Genomic DNA, 17,858 nt, shown 5'->3' on the forward strand with positions numbered 1-17,858 from the left:
TTGTATCATCTGCAATCTTAATAATCATTCAGTCTTTGTTTTTTTACATAAGTAATAATAGTCACATTTTACAATGAGGTAACATTAGTTAATATTATTTAAGGTATTTATTAACACTAACTAAGAATGAACAAAACTTCTGCAGAGTTTTTAATGGTAATTAATGTTAATTTCAACATTTACTGATGTATTATTAAAGTATATTGTTGTGCTTCTAAACATTAACTAAAGTACTTTGGGCTAACAAGAACTAACAATGAATAACTATTTTCATTAAATAATGTGGAGGTGAATAAATACTGTAATAGATACATTGTTATTTTTTGATATGTGTCAGTAAATACAATAGCTAACATTAACTAAAGAAACCTTGTTGTAAAGAAACCTGCTGTCTGAGGATGGATGGATGGATGGATGGAGAAAATAGATGCATGGATGCATGGATGGATTGAAAAAATGGATGGATAAGTAAATGGAGAGAATGGATGAATGAAAAAAATGTATGGATGGTTGAATGGATGAAAAAACTGGATGGACGATGGATGAAAAAATGGATGGATGGATAGAAAAAATGGATGGATAGAAAAACTAATGGATGGATGGTTGGAAAAAATTAATGGATGGATGGATGGAAAAAATAAATGGACGAATGGAATATATTGATGGATGGATGGATGGATGGATGGATGGAAAAATGGATGGATGGAAGAAATGGATGGATGAAAAAATGTATGGATGAAAAAATGGATGGATGGAAGAAATGGATGGATAGATGGAACAAATGGATGATTAAAAATAGATGAATGGATGGATGGAAAAATGGATGGATGATGGATGGACAAATGGATGGATGGACAAATGGATGGATGGATGATGGATGGAAAACACGATGGATGGATGGAAGACAGACAGACAGACACAAACAGATAGATAGAAATCTGTCCGTCCGTCCGTCCGTCCGTCCGTCCGTCTATTTATCTATCTATCTATCTCTCTATCTATCTATCTATCTATCTATCTATCTATCTATCTATCTATCTATCTATCTATCTATCTATCTATCTATCTATCTATCTATCTATCTATCTATCTATCTATCTATCTATCTATCTATCTATCTATCTATCTTTTTTTGTGCACTACACGCTCTCCCTGATGTTCTTGTGTTCAGGACAAACATCAGGGTTATGTTGGGCCTGCACTACTAGGCCCTTTCATGCGACTGTGCTTTATTTTCAACAAGCCCCTTTATGCAGCTTAACGTCACTGACAGTTTCAGAGATGCATTATTAATGCCCAGTTGAGGACTAGCATTCAGACAGGCCTCCACTAGTACAGCTTCCTCTCCTGCTGTCTGTCATCTCTGTCTCGCCTCGCTCAATCTCCTTCTTTACTCTACCAGCTGAGACACAAGTAATGCAATGACATGCACAGCTGAAATCCAAGACCACTGGATCTAGAGTTAAGCCTGCTGTGTTGACAGTAACTATGACAACAAGGACCTCAACCTTGTGTGACTGACATATATTAAAGATGGATGGGCAGACGGACCTATATACAGATATTGATATATTGACAGATCGGCAGGTAGATGGATGATTTGAATGAAATGATGTACGATAAATTAAATGATTGGATATTGGATGTGATAGACAGAATGAGGATGGATGGACTAATAGATGGATGAGATGGATGAGAAAAAAGTACATACTGACAGAAAGAATGGATAGATGATTGATTAAAATAAACAGATGAAAGAAGAATTGAATGAATGAATGAATGAATGAGTGAATGAATGAATGAATGCATATAAGTAGATGGCCAGAAAGATGAATAGACAGATGGATGAACTGAAAAGATGATTGAGAGACTGGATGGATAGTGAATTCATGGATGGATGGATGGGATAGACAGATATATATATAAATGGATAATTAGGATATATGGATGGATATACAAAAGGACAGATTAGATATATGGGTGGATATAGAGATGGATGGATGGATAAATGGATAATATAAGGATGAATGATATGATATGAATATCGTGAATGATATGAATGCATAAATGAACGTATTTACTTGGATGGGTGGATGGATAGAGGAATTTATGGATGAAGGAAAGGAAAGACAGATGGGATAGGCAGATGAACGGATATAGAGATGGATGGATGGTGGAATGGATGGTGGAATGGATGGATGGATGAATGATGGATGCATAGAGGAATTTATGGATGGAGGAATGAAAAGATAGATTGGACAGGCAGATGAACAAATATGGAGATGGTTAAATGGAGGGATGGAGGAATGAATGGATAGATGATAGATGGATGGATAGAATAAATTATGAATGAAGGAATGGAAAGGTAGATGGGATAAGAACGGATATGGAGATGGACTGATGGAGGAATGAATGGATAGATGATGGATGGATGGATGGATGGATGGGTGGATGGATGGTTGGATGGATAGAGGAATTTATAAATGAAGGAATGTAACAATAGATGGAATAAGCAGATGAATGGATATGGAGATGGATGTAAAGATGAATGGGATAGGCAGATAAACATATACAGAGATGGACAGCTGGATGTAGAGATGGGTGGACAAATGAAACAATATTATGAATAAGCAAACAAACATAAATATATATGGATAGATGGATGGATGGATGGATGGATGGAGATAGATAGATAGATAGATAGATAGATAGATAGATAGATAGATAGATAGATAGATAGATAGATAGATAGATAGATAGATAGATAGATAGATAGATAGATAGATAGATAGATAGATAGATAGATAGATAGATACTGTAGATAGATACCAACTGCTTTTGTGTCCTTGACAATTCCCCCATGTCAAAGGTATTACTTGTAAACGAAAGACGGCACTGCCTCAAATCTCAACATGACCAGTCCATTAACAATGCATCTGCTCATTCATTCTCCTTCATTCAGCTTGTCAAGGGGCCATTTTAAATAAGAGAGAGACAGAAAGAAAGGGAGAGGAGAAAGGAAAGTGGAGGTGAAAGATGAAGCGGTGGGCCTTGCAGGCATGAATCACACTCTTTTGAAGATGAATAATCCTTTTGAGGGCTAGCAGGCTAAGCTGATTTAGAATTCTGTTTCAGCTTTCTCCCATAATGCCTGTCTGGAGCTCCACACGTACTGGAAGTTAAAGTGAAGGCCGCGGAGATCAGCCTTCTGCAGGCCAAACCAGCCCTGTTTAGTTGCTATTATGAACAAGAGCTGCCAGATTACACTACACCATGACCTCCTTTTAAACAACTAAAACTGAACACAAATATTTTAGACAACTTACTTTCTTGTGTGTACAACAAAAGAATATACTGAACAAATGTTTCATAAATTTAATTAAAGTTAAGGGGTCCAATGGTGTTTTAGGGTGTTTTCACAAATTTAGTTCGGTTGAATCGCACTAGAGTTCATTTTCCCTCTTGGTGCGGTTCGTTTGGGCAGGTGTGAATGTGGCACTTGAGTGTGCACCAAAAGCAGACCAAGAAGGTCTCTTCAAGGAGGTCTCGGTACGCCTTCAAACAAATCATGCGGTTTGTTTGTGGTGAGGATTACCTAATGGATCATTGGTTATATTTCCGGAAGAAGACCAGTCATAGTTTAGCTAAACTAATTCACGCCTCCTCCTAAAGTGACTTGCGATGCACCTTTGCCATTCACAATGCAATAAAACATTGTTTTCCAGCAGCAGCCCGCTTCATTCCGGAAATGTAAAGTTTGTCTAAAGAGATGTATACAAACTATATAGTACACTATGACCAGGGATACCATCAGCTGGCGCAGTCGTTCCTCCATATTAAAAAGGGTCATTTTCTGCTGGTTTGTTTACTTGCTGGAGTTTCATTGGCATTTCCCTGCATGTTAATTCCGACTAATTGAAAAGCAGTTTAGGAAATATGTTCAATAACACCTGGCCAATGAGTGATGTGAATTTTCTCACATGACTGCATTTTGGTTCTTTTCAACTGGTTCAGACCAAAGCAATCAGTGGGGTGTGAAAAAGAACAAAAAAACAAAACAAAAAAAAAAAAAAGGCTGAAAAATGCTACAATGTGTCATTTGTTGCCCATGGTCCAGACCAAATGAACCGAACCACAGATGTAAAAGCACCCTATGACCCCACAGAAAAACAGTTTTCAAAATAAACAATTATTAATCATTGTGCATTTATGAAGTGTGCTTCACATAGGCGAGTGGGTTGACAAACCACCTGTATAAACACTCTTCTCTCTATATGTACCAGACACTTAAACTATAGCCCTTTTATTTTTAAACGTTAACAGTTCTTTTGTATAATTTGGACTTCTATAATTCTGTGACAGCTCTTAAAAATGACCTGTTTTTGTTTGATGCCTGTCACTTTGAAACCAAAATATTTCCATATTACCGATGTCCTGTCTTTCTTTGATATAAATTTGTCAAATAATGCTTCTGAAGCAGCAGACGCCATTTTCCCACTTGTCTGCGCTTTCCTGTATGATTTTTTTGCTTTTTATTGTGGGCATTAAGCATAGTTTAATTGCGCAATTCTGATTGTTCAGAACAAAAGTGTGCTTACTCAATTGGCCGGTCCAGCTAGGTTTAAACTAATACGTTTTAGTTTGAAAACACGTAAGTTTTGCTATGGTTATGTCGTCCATCATCCGTCAACACTAAGCCAGAGTTTTTGAGCGCTGAAAATTGAGCTTTTTGAAAACGCTAAAGAGGCTGTTTTGGTTTTAAGACGCTGCTTCTCTGTGTTAGTGTGGATGGGAGAAAACAAAGACATCTGAAAATCTTATTGGGGCTATTTCCTCGATATTAAGTAGCCTACACACAGATCAGTCTTGCATCTTCTCCTTTTAAGTTCACACTTCGCAAGTTTGATATGGAAAGACACGTCAGGTAAACCTTTAATGGGATCAGTGTACTTTATAACCTCATTCACATCACCCTGACTATGTTATTTCACTTTCTTAACAATAAAATGAAAACATAATACAAGGAACTGCCTATTTTCATCTTGATATTAGCAACTTAACAGACGCCAAAAATGTTGAGGCGTCGTGTAGCTATATATTTATATGATCGTCATCTTTACTGTACACTGTAAAAAATTTCCAGGTTTTCACAACAAGTTACTGTAATTTTTCACAGTAAATTACATTAGTATCTCTTCACAGTATTTAACTGAAAAATTCACAGTAATATGTTGTATTCATAATTTTATTGTGAAATTACGGCAGGTAGCATGATTACAGCAAATTACTGTGAAAAGGGCTATATCTTTTGCACGTTAGTTAAAGAAATTCAAACCTTTTTTAACTCAACGTAGAAATTAATACAAATGAACTTTTAACAGATAATAGCAGAATGTTATAGCCCCCAAAACGATTTGGTTACCAACATCTTTTTGGTTCTACTGCACCTTTATTTTATACAGTTAACATAGAATAGGAAATAATATTTAATGAACAACTGTGTGCTTAGCCAAAACATAATAAACTGGAATAAAAAGTAATTAATTAATGAAACCAAAGACTGTTAAACAGCCAACAATTATTTCAATGTCAGGGTAAATGTCTGCTTTAGACGGTTTCATGAGTATTGGGCACCTGTCATCGCCTGGAGGTCACCTATCTCAGAATTAAATATATATATATAAGTTATTATTTTTTATCTATATAAATAAACCACAGATTAGAGTTTTAAACAACTACATTCTAGCATGAAAAACAGTTAAAACTTCATTTTCGGACGCATATAGAGCCATCGAAGACGGGGCAATTGTCCCAATGTCTAGCCTGAACACAGGCGACTCTCGGCGGATACATGAGTAATGAGCGCCGTTACCGCCTGGAGGTCATAGATCTCCGCTACCGGCAAAACACACTTAAAATTACACACAATCTTTACTAACAATCCACAGATTTGAGTTTTGAAGAACTACATTCTCGCATGAAAAAGTGTTAAAACTTTATTTCATTACATATTACAAGCAATATTTATAATATTATGTGCCTTCTCATCCACCATTACAGCTTGATGCAGCTTGGTGCGAAATGAATCCTGGGAGGAAAAAATAATAATTCTCAATACACTCCAAACGAACTTTATTCTTATTGTTGAAGTCAGAGATATGTAATATTTTGAATGGCGAAGAAAATAATTAACTTTATATTTCAATCAATATATTACTTTTGCACTGCTTCGGTTCAGGACTCGTGTTACATTGAATCAGATTCAGATATTTTATCAGACGTGTTCATGAGCTCATAGTCATCAACAAGTAATTCGTGTACAAGCAGTACACGAACCAAGCAATATGATGAAATATTAATGAATTATATGTTTGCGTCTTACAATATTATACAAAACGGAATCGTTTTCAGGCGAATTCGACTCTTTACTGTTCACTTAAATGAGCCGATTCATTGAACAGAACTGACTCGACTCGAACGCAAACAAGCGCCATCACCACAGACAACGCCTGAGTCGTCTCTTCACCCAACGGATTCATCCTCAGTAAGTGTTAAAAAATGACTTTTGTCCGTTAAATGATTGTTGTATGTGTATTTCTGTATAGTGCATGTCATTTAACAGGAATTTATCGAGTACTTTAGTTGTACTCGCACGTACAGGGTTTAAGCGCGCCTTTTTTTAAAACAAGAAATTAACGACGCCAGATGGTGCCTGTAGTGTTTTCTGAGGTATTAGCATAACGTTAACGTTAGTTCCTGAAAAAAGAAAGGGAATTTTCTTTAATTAACTTCTTGTTAACTGCATTTTCTGTTTCAGTACAAGACTGAAGTGAAGGTGAAATGACTAAAGTTAAGGTAAGCTCTGACCTTCACTTAAGTTAACGTTACGGTTACGTTAGTCACCATCATGTACGTTAATTTTGTTCACTGTAACGTTAACGTTAAGTTAGTTAAATAAACTAAACTCATTATGAAACAAGTCTTAATTGTTTTATGAGGCTTATAATACAATTCAGTTGTATTCTTTTAAACTAATTGCATGCTATTATGCATTCTATAAATGCATTGCTAACATTTACTAATGAGAACTAATTGCATATTGTCACTAACTGTAGATTTTATTTTTTGGTGTTCAGGTGTACCTGATAATAGCTGAAGTGTGAGGTGAGTAAATTCTGAGCACACAAATATAACCTAAATTCATTATCACAATCTAAACATATATATATATATATATATATATATATATATATATATATATATATATATATATATATATATATATATATATAAAAATATATATATATATATATATATATATATATATATATATATATATATATATATATATATATATATATATATATATGAGTATGTGTATGTTAGGTTGAGTCTTATTCTACTCTTATTATATTCATTTTTTTTTGCAGCCACAGCCATTGATGTTGAAACACTGATGCTACCAATCAACCATTGCTTGATTATTAAAGGTAATGTTGATGCCTCATTTTTATTAGATTTTTAAATGTCAGGTTTTTCACAGATTTGTTGTGAGCAGTTTCTTGTACAAACTCCTTTTCTTCTTCCAGAAGTTCCACCAGTACCTTCAGTAGTAGTAAATATTAGACAAAGATTTTTTTAAACTATAGTTTTTATTTTTATGAGCAATTTTACTGGGCATGTGTGTTTGTTTGCTTGGTTTTTAATAGGCAGAGCATGGAATGTCAACTTTGTTTCTACAAACAAATTTAATTATTCACAAACACCTCTAATTTAGTCCTTCTTTCCCCCTTTTAGTCTTATTCCTTGGAGGGTCGAGTGGTCATGGGACCTCACCTGGATTTCACAACTGACTTTGGATCTGGTCTGAAACTGAAGTATGCTGAAGATGCCTTTTGCACTCTGGAATTTAAGGTAATGTCTACAATAAATATTGTAACTGAGGGCTTGTTTTGGGGGGTTAAACAAGGAATGTATAGGAGCAGAAGTCATGACTCCCTCTGTCCCCTTGTTATAAAGGGCCGTGTTGCAGACACAATTTGTTTGTCTGTGCTGGAGACCAGAGGGGAAGCTGTCTTTAAAAGGATGGGGCTCTTATACCATATGTGAAGTTAACTATTCAGGTGAGTGGATTACATGCAAGTCATTGCAAATCCATAAATAGTGGGAAATTTTACTGGGCAGCACAAATTAAGTGAAACTAAAAAAACGTTGAAAAATATTTGGAATATTTGCAAAAAACTTGATTGAAATGAATACAAAACAAATGAAGTTTTTTTTGCAAAATTTTCCTAATATTTAAATCATGAAAAATTAGCTTGATGCAAGAAACATCCTGCTAGTATTCAAGAACAAGTGCTGTGATGCATGTGTTAACTTTGCAATAAGTATGAACCCAGCATTAGATTATAGTCTGTAAACAGAAGATGTAAATCAAATCAACTGTTTTAAAATGCTCTGCCTAGGTCATTAAAACCACTATTTGTTGTTGGACTGTTCTTGATTGTGTGTTTGTGATGGAAATGTTTTTCAGATGTTTTTGTTTAAATAATTTCAGTTTGACTGAGCTACAGTATTGTCAGCATGTTCAAACTGAGCTAACAGTAATTTTGTTCTGTAGTGCAGCAGTAGTGTCCCAGTAGTGTTGTATGAAGCTAACTGTTTGTCTGCCCTTTTGCTTATAGGTGCTTTTTGGGCACCAGTTTGGAGATGGAAGACAGACGAAGTCAAAGAAGCAGAGAAGACACATCAACCAGCAAGTGTGTAAAATTATCAGGAAAATGATTGACCTTGAATAGACGACTGCCTAATTTAGCAAGAAGTTTTGTCTCTCTCTCTCATATATATATATATATATATATATATATATATATATATATATATATATATATATATATATATATATATATATGTATATAATGAGAGAGAGAGAGAGAGAGCGCACTCTGAAGCACTGCTTTTTATATGTATGCTAAATATGTTGTCAGATTTTTTTATTAATATGTTCTTATAGTATTTTTTGAGGCTTCACCTTCACCTTTTGAAAGTTTTCTGAAATGTTTACACAGATGTCATTAAGCTGTTAAATAAATCTGTAAAATGTATGTGTGTTTGTTTTTATTTTGATTTTAGAGTCTTCTCAGATCACCCAAAAATAAAGATTCTGTCGTCATTTACGCATCCTCAGGTTGTTTGGACACAAAGAGGATTATTGGATATTTTTATTCCTGTGTTTAACAAAAAAATCATTTTTAACAGAGCTGGAACAACCTGAGGGTGAGTAAATCAAGATAGAATTTTCATTTTTGTGTGACCTAAAATTGCTTTGAAATTTTACAGCACCAAACTGTTAAATTACAGTAATCCGGGTTATAACTGTAACTTTACAGTTAAATCAGGTATTTAAACTGCAACCTACTGCTAAATCACAGTAATTGGTTTGCAAATCACAGTAAAATATAGTTAATTCTACAAGATAATACTGTGAAATCACAGTAACGGACTTTATTATCTACTGTAAAGTTACAATATATGGTTGTAATTTCACAATAATTTAATGTGACAAAACCACAATAAATTACTGTGAAGTACCTCACAATAATTTACTGTGAATTTACATACAGTAATTTACTGTGAAAGTAATGCAATTATTAGCCAGTAATTTACTGTGAATTTAAGGTCAAATTTTTTACAGTGTATGCATATTTATAACAAAACGCACCCTATAATGTAACAGCTTTCTTTCATTCTCATTGAAAATACTAAATAATAAATACTAACACACTTGTTCATGTGATGTGCATTTTCAGCGTTTTAGTGTATACGAAGAGTTGTTCAAAAACGTTAGATAAAACGGCAGTGTGGACGCAGATCTTTTCATTCTAAAACACCATTTTAAAACAAATAGGTGTAAACAGGGCTTAATACTATGACACACAGACGGCAGTCACACATTTGCTCTGGGCGGGGAAAATCAAATAATGCATACATATTTCATATCACAGCCTTTAGCGATTAGCAAATCACAATGCTTCAAATTGCAATTGCGATTCGATTTCGATTAATTCCTCAGCCCTACCATGGATGTTATCTTCTTTCGGGTTGTACAGTAGGATTACAAAATAAGATTGCTTAGCTTGAAACGTTCCATTCTTGTACAGTTTTTCAGGCCTTAGCTGAACTTCAGCTATGCAGATAAACCCACAGACTCTTTGTTATGTAAAACTCATTTAACTACATCATGGTTTTTTTTATTTTTTGCTCTAGACAACACACATTACACACTCCTGGAAAAATGACATGGGAAACAAAGCCTCATGTCCTTTACATGGCCCATTCTTCCGGCTGATGCCTCCAGCTCGTTTGCTCATGTCAGGGTGTTAGATTCCATCATTTGCACTCGAGACCGACGACGATCACCTTCCTCTACGCGGCAATTAACATACATGGCTTGCTAATGTTAGTGATTAAGACAGAGGCAGACGCTGATTAAAATATTTCCCCTTGATTTGCCAACGGTAAACAACTTCCTGAAGACCAAGGTTGATGAACGTGGCGCTGCAATCAAGCTGCGACAGGCAGAGAGTGAAAAAAAAAATGACTCGGAGGAGCTAAAAAGAGCAAGAGAGAAATAAGGACTGAAGGTTGGGGGAGTCCAATTTTCTTTCTTCACCCTCCGTGCCTCTCTCTCTCTTTTTTTCCTCCCGAAAGAAAAGAACTCTGACTACTTAATTGGAGGAATCAAATTTAGTCAAGCACCCTGTTGGCTCAGACCTACATCATTAAAGTTGCCAGCTAACAAACATCAAAAAACCAGGCAGCATTAATGAGGCAGATGTATTAATTTCCCATTTATGAGCAGCTAAGCAACTCTCCTCCACCTCTCCCTCTCTCTCTCTTCTCTCGTTCTCCCTCTTTCATTCTGACAGAACTATTAATGATCTTTAATGCCCCACAGGCAGTAATAGGCCCCACTGGGAGAGCAGAAATACAGCGATTTGTATGGAGGATTTAGACATAACGGGGGAGAGCGATGGGGAGAGAGAAACAGAGCGGCGTGCGATCGCTCCTGGGAGAGAGCGTTTGATCAGGCTGCAGTCTCTCCGAGGAGTTCGGCCCAGCGCTGGGACGGAATAATAAACGACGGGATGCAGATGAAATCAAACCGGCTGTTCGGAGACAGACAGAAAGAGAAAGAGAGAGAAAGAGAAAGTCAGCCAGTCTCTGATTGTCGCTAACAACCGACAGCTTTTAACATAAGCACCTCTAGGGGTGACGGAACCAGACAAATGTAGAAGATGGGACCAGAGGGAAGAAAATACTGTCGTCAAAGACAATTAAATAAGTCTGAAACATAGGTGTCCTGGAGTTCAAGAAGTCTTAAAGGGATAGTTCATTCAAAACTGAAAATTCGGTCTTCATTTACTCATATTTTAAAGAATTCTATAAACCTGACCCCATTGACTTTTCCTATTATGGAAGTTAATGCATACAGGTTTTTAGCTATCGTCAAAATGTCTAATTTTGTGTTCAACATAATAAGAAACTCATAAGGGTTTGGAACCATTTGAGGGCGAGTAAATAGTGAGTAAATTCCATTTTTTGGGTGAACTATCCTATCTTTAACTATCTTTTACTATAAAATGCAGAAGTGCGCCTGTTTTTGCGATTGTCTTAGAACTTCTGACTCAGTCGCCTATGGGAGAAATGACTAGGAATAATAAACGGCAGAAAATGGTATAGTCATGCAAACTACAAATGTTTGCATGACTATACAGACCAAGTAGAATAATATAATAAGAAAATTTCAAATTGCAACATCAAGCAGTGTAACGAGCAGTTTTTAACGCTCGTCGGCGGAGAATAAGGTGAATAGCTGTGACTGGCCAATTTATTAGGAGCAGCTGTTTAACTGCTCGGTATGCAGATATCTAATCAGGCAATTACATAGAAGGAGCTCAATGCATTTTGGCATCCGATCTGCCACAGTTTAAACAGCATTAGAACAGGAATAAAAACAATTTTGAACACGTTGTGTTCTACAGTACAAAAAAATAAATCAGCTAAATTTTCACACTTAACCACCTCTAGGTTATACAGAGAATGGTCTGAAAAATAGAAAATATCCAGAAAACGGCAATTCTGGGGTTGATAACAGAAGTAAAAGCTAAACGGGCAGACGGTTTTGAGATAATAGAAAGAGTAACTCAAATTATAAATCCAGTGGTGGAAAGAGTACAGAAAAAAATCCCACTCAAGTAACAGTACTTTTACTTGCCCGAAAATGTAGTACAAGTAAAGTAAAAGTATCTGTAGTAAATAATACTCAGAGTATGAGTAAAAAGTAGCTCTTATGAAAGTACTCAAGAGTACTAAGTATTGAGTATTACGCTGTAAAAAGCTGATGATTTATATGTAATATGTGCATATGTGTGTGTAAACGTAACATTCTGTAGTGCATGTAGTTATTGTTTAAAGCCATTTCAGTCATCATACAGTAAACATCTGTCATTTTTCTCATTAGTAACATGCAGAATAAACAGGCTCTGGGCCATTGCGTGTAATGATTTTAAAGCTTCCAAACAGTTTGCTGCATGTCTTAAGGTTGTTCATTATGATGCGATTAACTTTCTACGTGTGCTTTGATTAGACAAGAATAACAAAAAAATCCCAATGAACAAGCTTTAAAGCAGGTGAACTACAGTTGCAGAAGTAGAGCACACTCCTGTCAGCTAACAACAGCAAACTAAGGCTACAATTAAAAATAAGCTGACCAAAATTAGACAACATAAGCATGGAAATCAGCAGTCTAGCAGTTGAGTCTGCAGCACTTGATTTGTAGGGTATGAATTTGGCAAAAAAAAAAAAAAAAAACTATATGAAAGAATTGATTCACCTTGCTTTGAATCAATGATTTAGGATCGGTGGTGTAACCGGTTTCTTAAACATGTGAGTTCACTATACTCAAAAGGCCTAAATAATCAGCAGATCTCAATCCAATAGTGATCCTTTGTGACATGTTGGTACAGGAGATTCAAATTAGGTATGTGAAGTCAACAAATCTGTAAAATGTGTTACTATTATTTCAGTATGGACCAAAATCTCTTTTAGGAATACTTCCAGTGCTTTGTTGAATCATTGCAATGAAGAATTTAATTCACTCAAAAGGTAAAATGTACTACTACTAACAAGGTGTACCTAAAGAAGTTTCTAATGAGTGTATAAAGATTTAGGTAACACTTTAATTTTACGGACCAATTCTCACTATTATTTAGTGATTTATTTAATTTCATTATTAAGATATTGGTTGATTATTATCTCTACATCCCTAATCCTACCCAATACCTTAAATGCTACATTAATAATGATAATAAGCATCCAATTAGAAGTTTATTGAGGCAAAAGTCAAAGTTAATGGTTTGTTAATAGCAAGAATTTATCTTAAAATAAAGTGTGATCTATTCATTCCAATGTTTGAGAACAGAGACATCATGTCCACACCATAATGTTCAAATGTGAAGTAACACAATGACCTTTCTGTTTATGTCAAATTTGTATTTTATCAATCAAATTAAACAGAATACGCTAATGGATAGCACAACCATGTAAGAGAAACAGTAATTGAAATTCGGAGAAAGAATCAGCAAGTTTTACTAGAACTAGTAACTAGGAAAAAATGTTCCAATGACTGAAACACCACTGCACTACGAAATACAAGGTAGTTTTCCATTTAGATTTCATTTCTCCTAAAAATAACTTCCATTCGTATGTATTTGTGAGCTAAAGCTTTTAACAATTCCCCGAAGTGCAGCGAGAAACTAAACACACAAATCTCTGGTTGCCAGAAAACAGCCTGTTCTTTGTTGGTATTCTCATGTTTGCTGTTCTACAATAAACCACACCGCAGATTAACCCAGATAAATAAGCTTCCTATCAAATTAACCTACAAATTATCCATGCAACACACAACATGCTCCAGAACCTCAAGCCTTATTTTCCTTTTTTTTGAAAGCTCTGTGCTGTAAGCCTTTTGTTTATTTGCGTGTTTTGGTGTTATTGTGCTAATTTAAGGCTTGCTGTGCGTCTCTGGAGAGATGAAGAGCAGATCTGAACATAGTCACAAGCTTATTAGCAGGACAATGATTTTCTCCTCCAACATGGCTCTTTGCATGGAGGCCACAGCACAGAAATTAATGTTTTTGTGAGCCTGATCGTTGATACACATTTGTTCTGGCTTCTTTATTACAGAACTTTGAATTTTGAAGTCAAATATAATCAAAATCAAAACAGCAGGATTTTATTTATCTCAAAATGGTCACACAATTATATGAATTTGCACTATATTTGCATGTTTTTATAAGTTTAACCAATATGGCCGATCAAACAAATAATTATTTTGCTTTTATTCAACAAATCATACAACGTCAACTTCTACCCAGGAAAAGACTGGATGGTAGAGTAATCCGATTCCATTATTTACGACATTTACGACACAAAGGAAAGCTCAGAAACTTCTATACTCTCCTTGTTTAAGACTGATGCTTATAATGTAAACTTTTCATCTCTCTACATGCGTAATCAGGTGTTTTGCAGCAAGTCTCTTGCTCTTGTATTAAAATGCTTTTAACACTTCTGCAATCAATGTTTAACTTTACCACAGCTAAACAAGATCATAGATGGTTCATGCTTGACGTGCCTGCAAAGCTAATATGGTGTACTGAACAATTGTTTACATTTTATGTTAATATGTGTGCAACATATTAACATTTTAAGAAGCTTTGAACATTTCTGCATCAGTTTAAACCCAGAATGCCTATGCAAATGTCTATGCTTTGGAACAAAGACCATAAAATTTGTCTAGAGGGAGTTAACTTCTCATTGGTCAACTCGGCTCTGGAGAGTGGGTACAAAACCATCCTTATAAAGTTGGTAGCCTAAGGCCAGACCAGAGTGAACCCAGAACTAGAATCCAGGTGAACCCCAGAGGACTTCAGGGAGCAGGCGGGTACCCGGACAAAATCAGGTAACCGCACAGCTCATACATTCCCATCTTCGATACCTTTCTTTTTTCTTTTCCGTCAAGAGTGTAGTTAAGTTTAGTGCACCGCAAAACCAGTAGTCAACACGACTAGCCCTTTTGCTGCTTCAAAACTTGAAACGACCGACTTCATCCCACTCCAAGCCTCGCGAGGACAAAGAACTGACCACCAGCTAACCACAAGCTCAACAGAGCGAGTTCTTCACATCACTAAAGAAAGCAAGTAACACTTCCAGACTACCACTGAACTGGTGTAAACTAAATGTAACCCTAAAGAGACCATAGAAGGCAGATGTTTTTCCATCATTACACTCTTTCTAAGTCTTATTTTTCTTCCTTTACTTTTCTCTACAACTGTATGAATGTGCGTTTGTGTTAGGTGTTAGTTTCTGTTAGATTAGTCAATAAAGTTTCATTTTGTTTAAAGAAAGGTGCCTGTGCATGTTTATGAATCTAATGTCTTAAACCTTGATCTTGCTACCCTGTTTAAACATAAATGGGTTATTATTTTTGATAGCAATAGCCATAATAAAGTCAACTGTCCGTTTGAACAATCGCTGGACAATTAGTTTGTTCAGATTTAAAGAGTCGATTCTTTTGAAGCCCCATTCAAATGATCTTCAATTCACTTTGAGCTAATTCGCTATATAAGTATAGTATATAAAAATATTTGCATCTATTGCATTTTACTAGTAGAAAAGCTACTTTTTCAATAATTAACAGCATAATGGGACAAAAATCAGTTATGTTATGCCACACACAGCCACATAAACTGCAGTTTTCCAAAACTGATTCACTAAAGTTATTCATATAGAAACAAATATTAAAATGTGTCCAATTTGTTTTATATATTTTTTGTTTATTACTTTAATACTGCAATCTATTATAATGTTTATGACCAAATGACAATATTTTTAAAAAGGAGACTTCAATGTTAGTTTCAAAGTAGCTTATCCAAATTGCACACTTATAATCAGTAACATTCGATGGGTTACACTGTTATATAAGGCAAACACGCACTCACAAACATAGCGTAGGCAAGACAATATGGCTGCCTTTCTAGATAGACTAATTTCCTGAGTGCTGTGTGAATCTCTTGCTTGTCTATGGCTGGGTTCAGCCCAAAGCGATAGTGAGATAGAGCCCACAGCTGGGCCACAGAGATAGCAGCTTTCAGTCTGATAGCCTCGGCCTGCCTGCCTGCCTGGATAATGAGGAACCAATGAGGGGAGGGTGGAGGGGGGTGCCCATAACTATTGGTTCCAAATCAGTTGTGTGATGGTTGAGATCTGGATTTGGGTATGGGAATCTGACTAAGGATCAGGGCTTCTGGGACACTCATACCTTAAATAGAACTGCTTTTAGGAAGGTTTCTCAGAAGGTGTGACACCAATTTGATTGTGACCTTGAAAATAAATGTGAAAAAATCTGTTCTGAAGGTGACAATGCTTTTATACATACATATAAAGTCAGAATTATTGAACCCCCTGAATTATTTTTTTCTCCCAATTTCTAACATGATAGTTTTCTTAACTCATATCTAATAACTAATTTATTTTATCTTTGCCATGATGACAGTAAATAATATTTGACTAGATATTTTAAGAAACTTCTATACAGCTTAAAGTGATATTTAAAGGCTGAATTAGGTTGATTAGGTTAAATAGGCAGGTTAGGGTAATTAGGCAAGTTATTGTATAATGATGGTTTGTTCTGTAGACTATCGAAAAAAATATAGCTTAAAGGGGCTAATATTTTTTACTTTAAAATGTAAAAAAATAAATTAAAAACAGCTTTTATTCTAGCCAAAATAAAACAAATAAGCCTTTCTCCAGAATAAAAAAATTTATCAGACATACTGAGAAAAGGTCCTTGACCTGTTAAACATCATTTTAGAAATATTTTAAAAAGAAAAATCTAAGGAAAATCTAAGGCTAATAATTCTGAATTCAACTGTATATAAAAAAGAAAGAAAACTAATAAAATATGAATTCCTTTCCAAAAATAAATGAATAGGAGAAAAATGTACTGACAACACTTTTGAACAACAGTGTAATAAATATTTTAAAATAAATGTTTGGACCAGCATGTTTATTTTATGTGTTTGGCTGGAAATTCACACTACATTCAATTTCCCATTTCAAGATAACATTCATAGTTTTTGCATCTTCTAAGTTTCTTAACTTTGTTTGATTTTAAGAACATGTTTGTTCCTTTTTACATAATAAACATTTTTTACACCACATCCAAAAATAACATCCAATGCTAAATCTGAGAATGGTGAATCAACAGTTAAACTTAGGCATATGCAACGTTGTCTTTACAACTGTTGGCTTGCGTTCCTGTGCTTGATTGTTTGGTTTAATAAAGAGCGATGGCTGAAAATCTGTCAACCACAAAATAAAGTATCCATCTCCTGCATATGACGGATTCGTATCCAGATCTCATTTCAGACTCATTCAGCTTTAAAAGCCCTCCACTACAACGTCATTCCTCACCCTCTCCGTCTCCTCCAGAGCGACGTTATCCGTCATCATTCCGCACACCCTGATCGATGCCTTTTTTATCATGCTATGTTACGAAAGTGACTTATGAAACTCCCCTCCCCCTGACGCCCGACCATTTCATCACTGCGGTATTAGGATTGATGGCACTGCAGCGAGGGGAGATTAATCAAGCCCAGAACACCCTCCAAAGCGTTCTGCGCTCGGCTGGGGCTGGCTGGAAGAGACGTGAGGGCACGGAGCCGGAACAAGCCTATCATTGGAACCGCTTTCTAGGGGACCCAGATTCATTCCGCCTGCAGGCTCTTATGATCAAA

General features: G+C 35.5%; 1 protein-coding gene and 1 long non-coding RNA gene across 30 annotated transcripts in view; one reads left to right on the plus strand and one right to left on the minus strand.

Annotated features, from left to right (window-relative positions):
- Positions 1-17,858, minus strand: part of auts2a (activator of transcription and developmental regulator AUTS2 a) — a 760,542-nt gene that overhangs the window by 132,182 nt on the left and 610,502 nt on the right. The gene's annotated exons all lie outside the window — the stretch shown is intronic.
- Positions 6,754-8,819, plus strand: LOC147842102 (uncharacterized). 2 transcript variants are annotated; one of them, XR_015501246.2, is made up of 6 exons: positions 6,754-6,855; positions 7,137-7,164; positions 7,431-7,490; positions 7,798-7,914; positions 8,020-8,105; positions 8,685-8,819. It is a non-coding gene; the product is annotated as an uncharacterized LOC147842102 (long non-coding RNA). The 2 variants fall into 2 exon arrangements; XR_015501245.1 differs by having other exon boundaries at positions 8,020-8,123; positions 8,685-8,817.

Source organism: Danio rerio, chromosome 10, assembly GCF_052040795.2.
Source record: "Danio rerio strain M-AB ecotype USA chromosome 10, GRCz13ab, whole genome shotgun sequence".
NCBI lineage: Eukaryota > Metazoa > Chordata > Actinopteri > Cypriniformes > Danionidae > Danio > Danio rerio.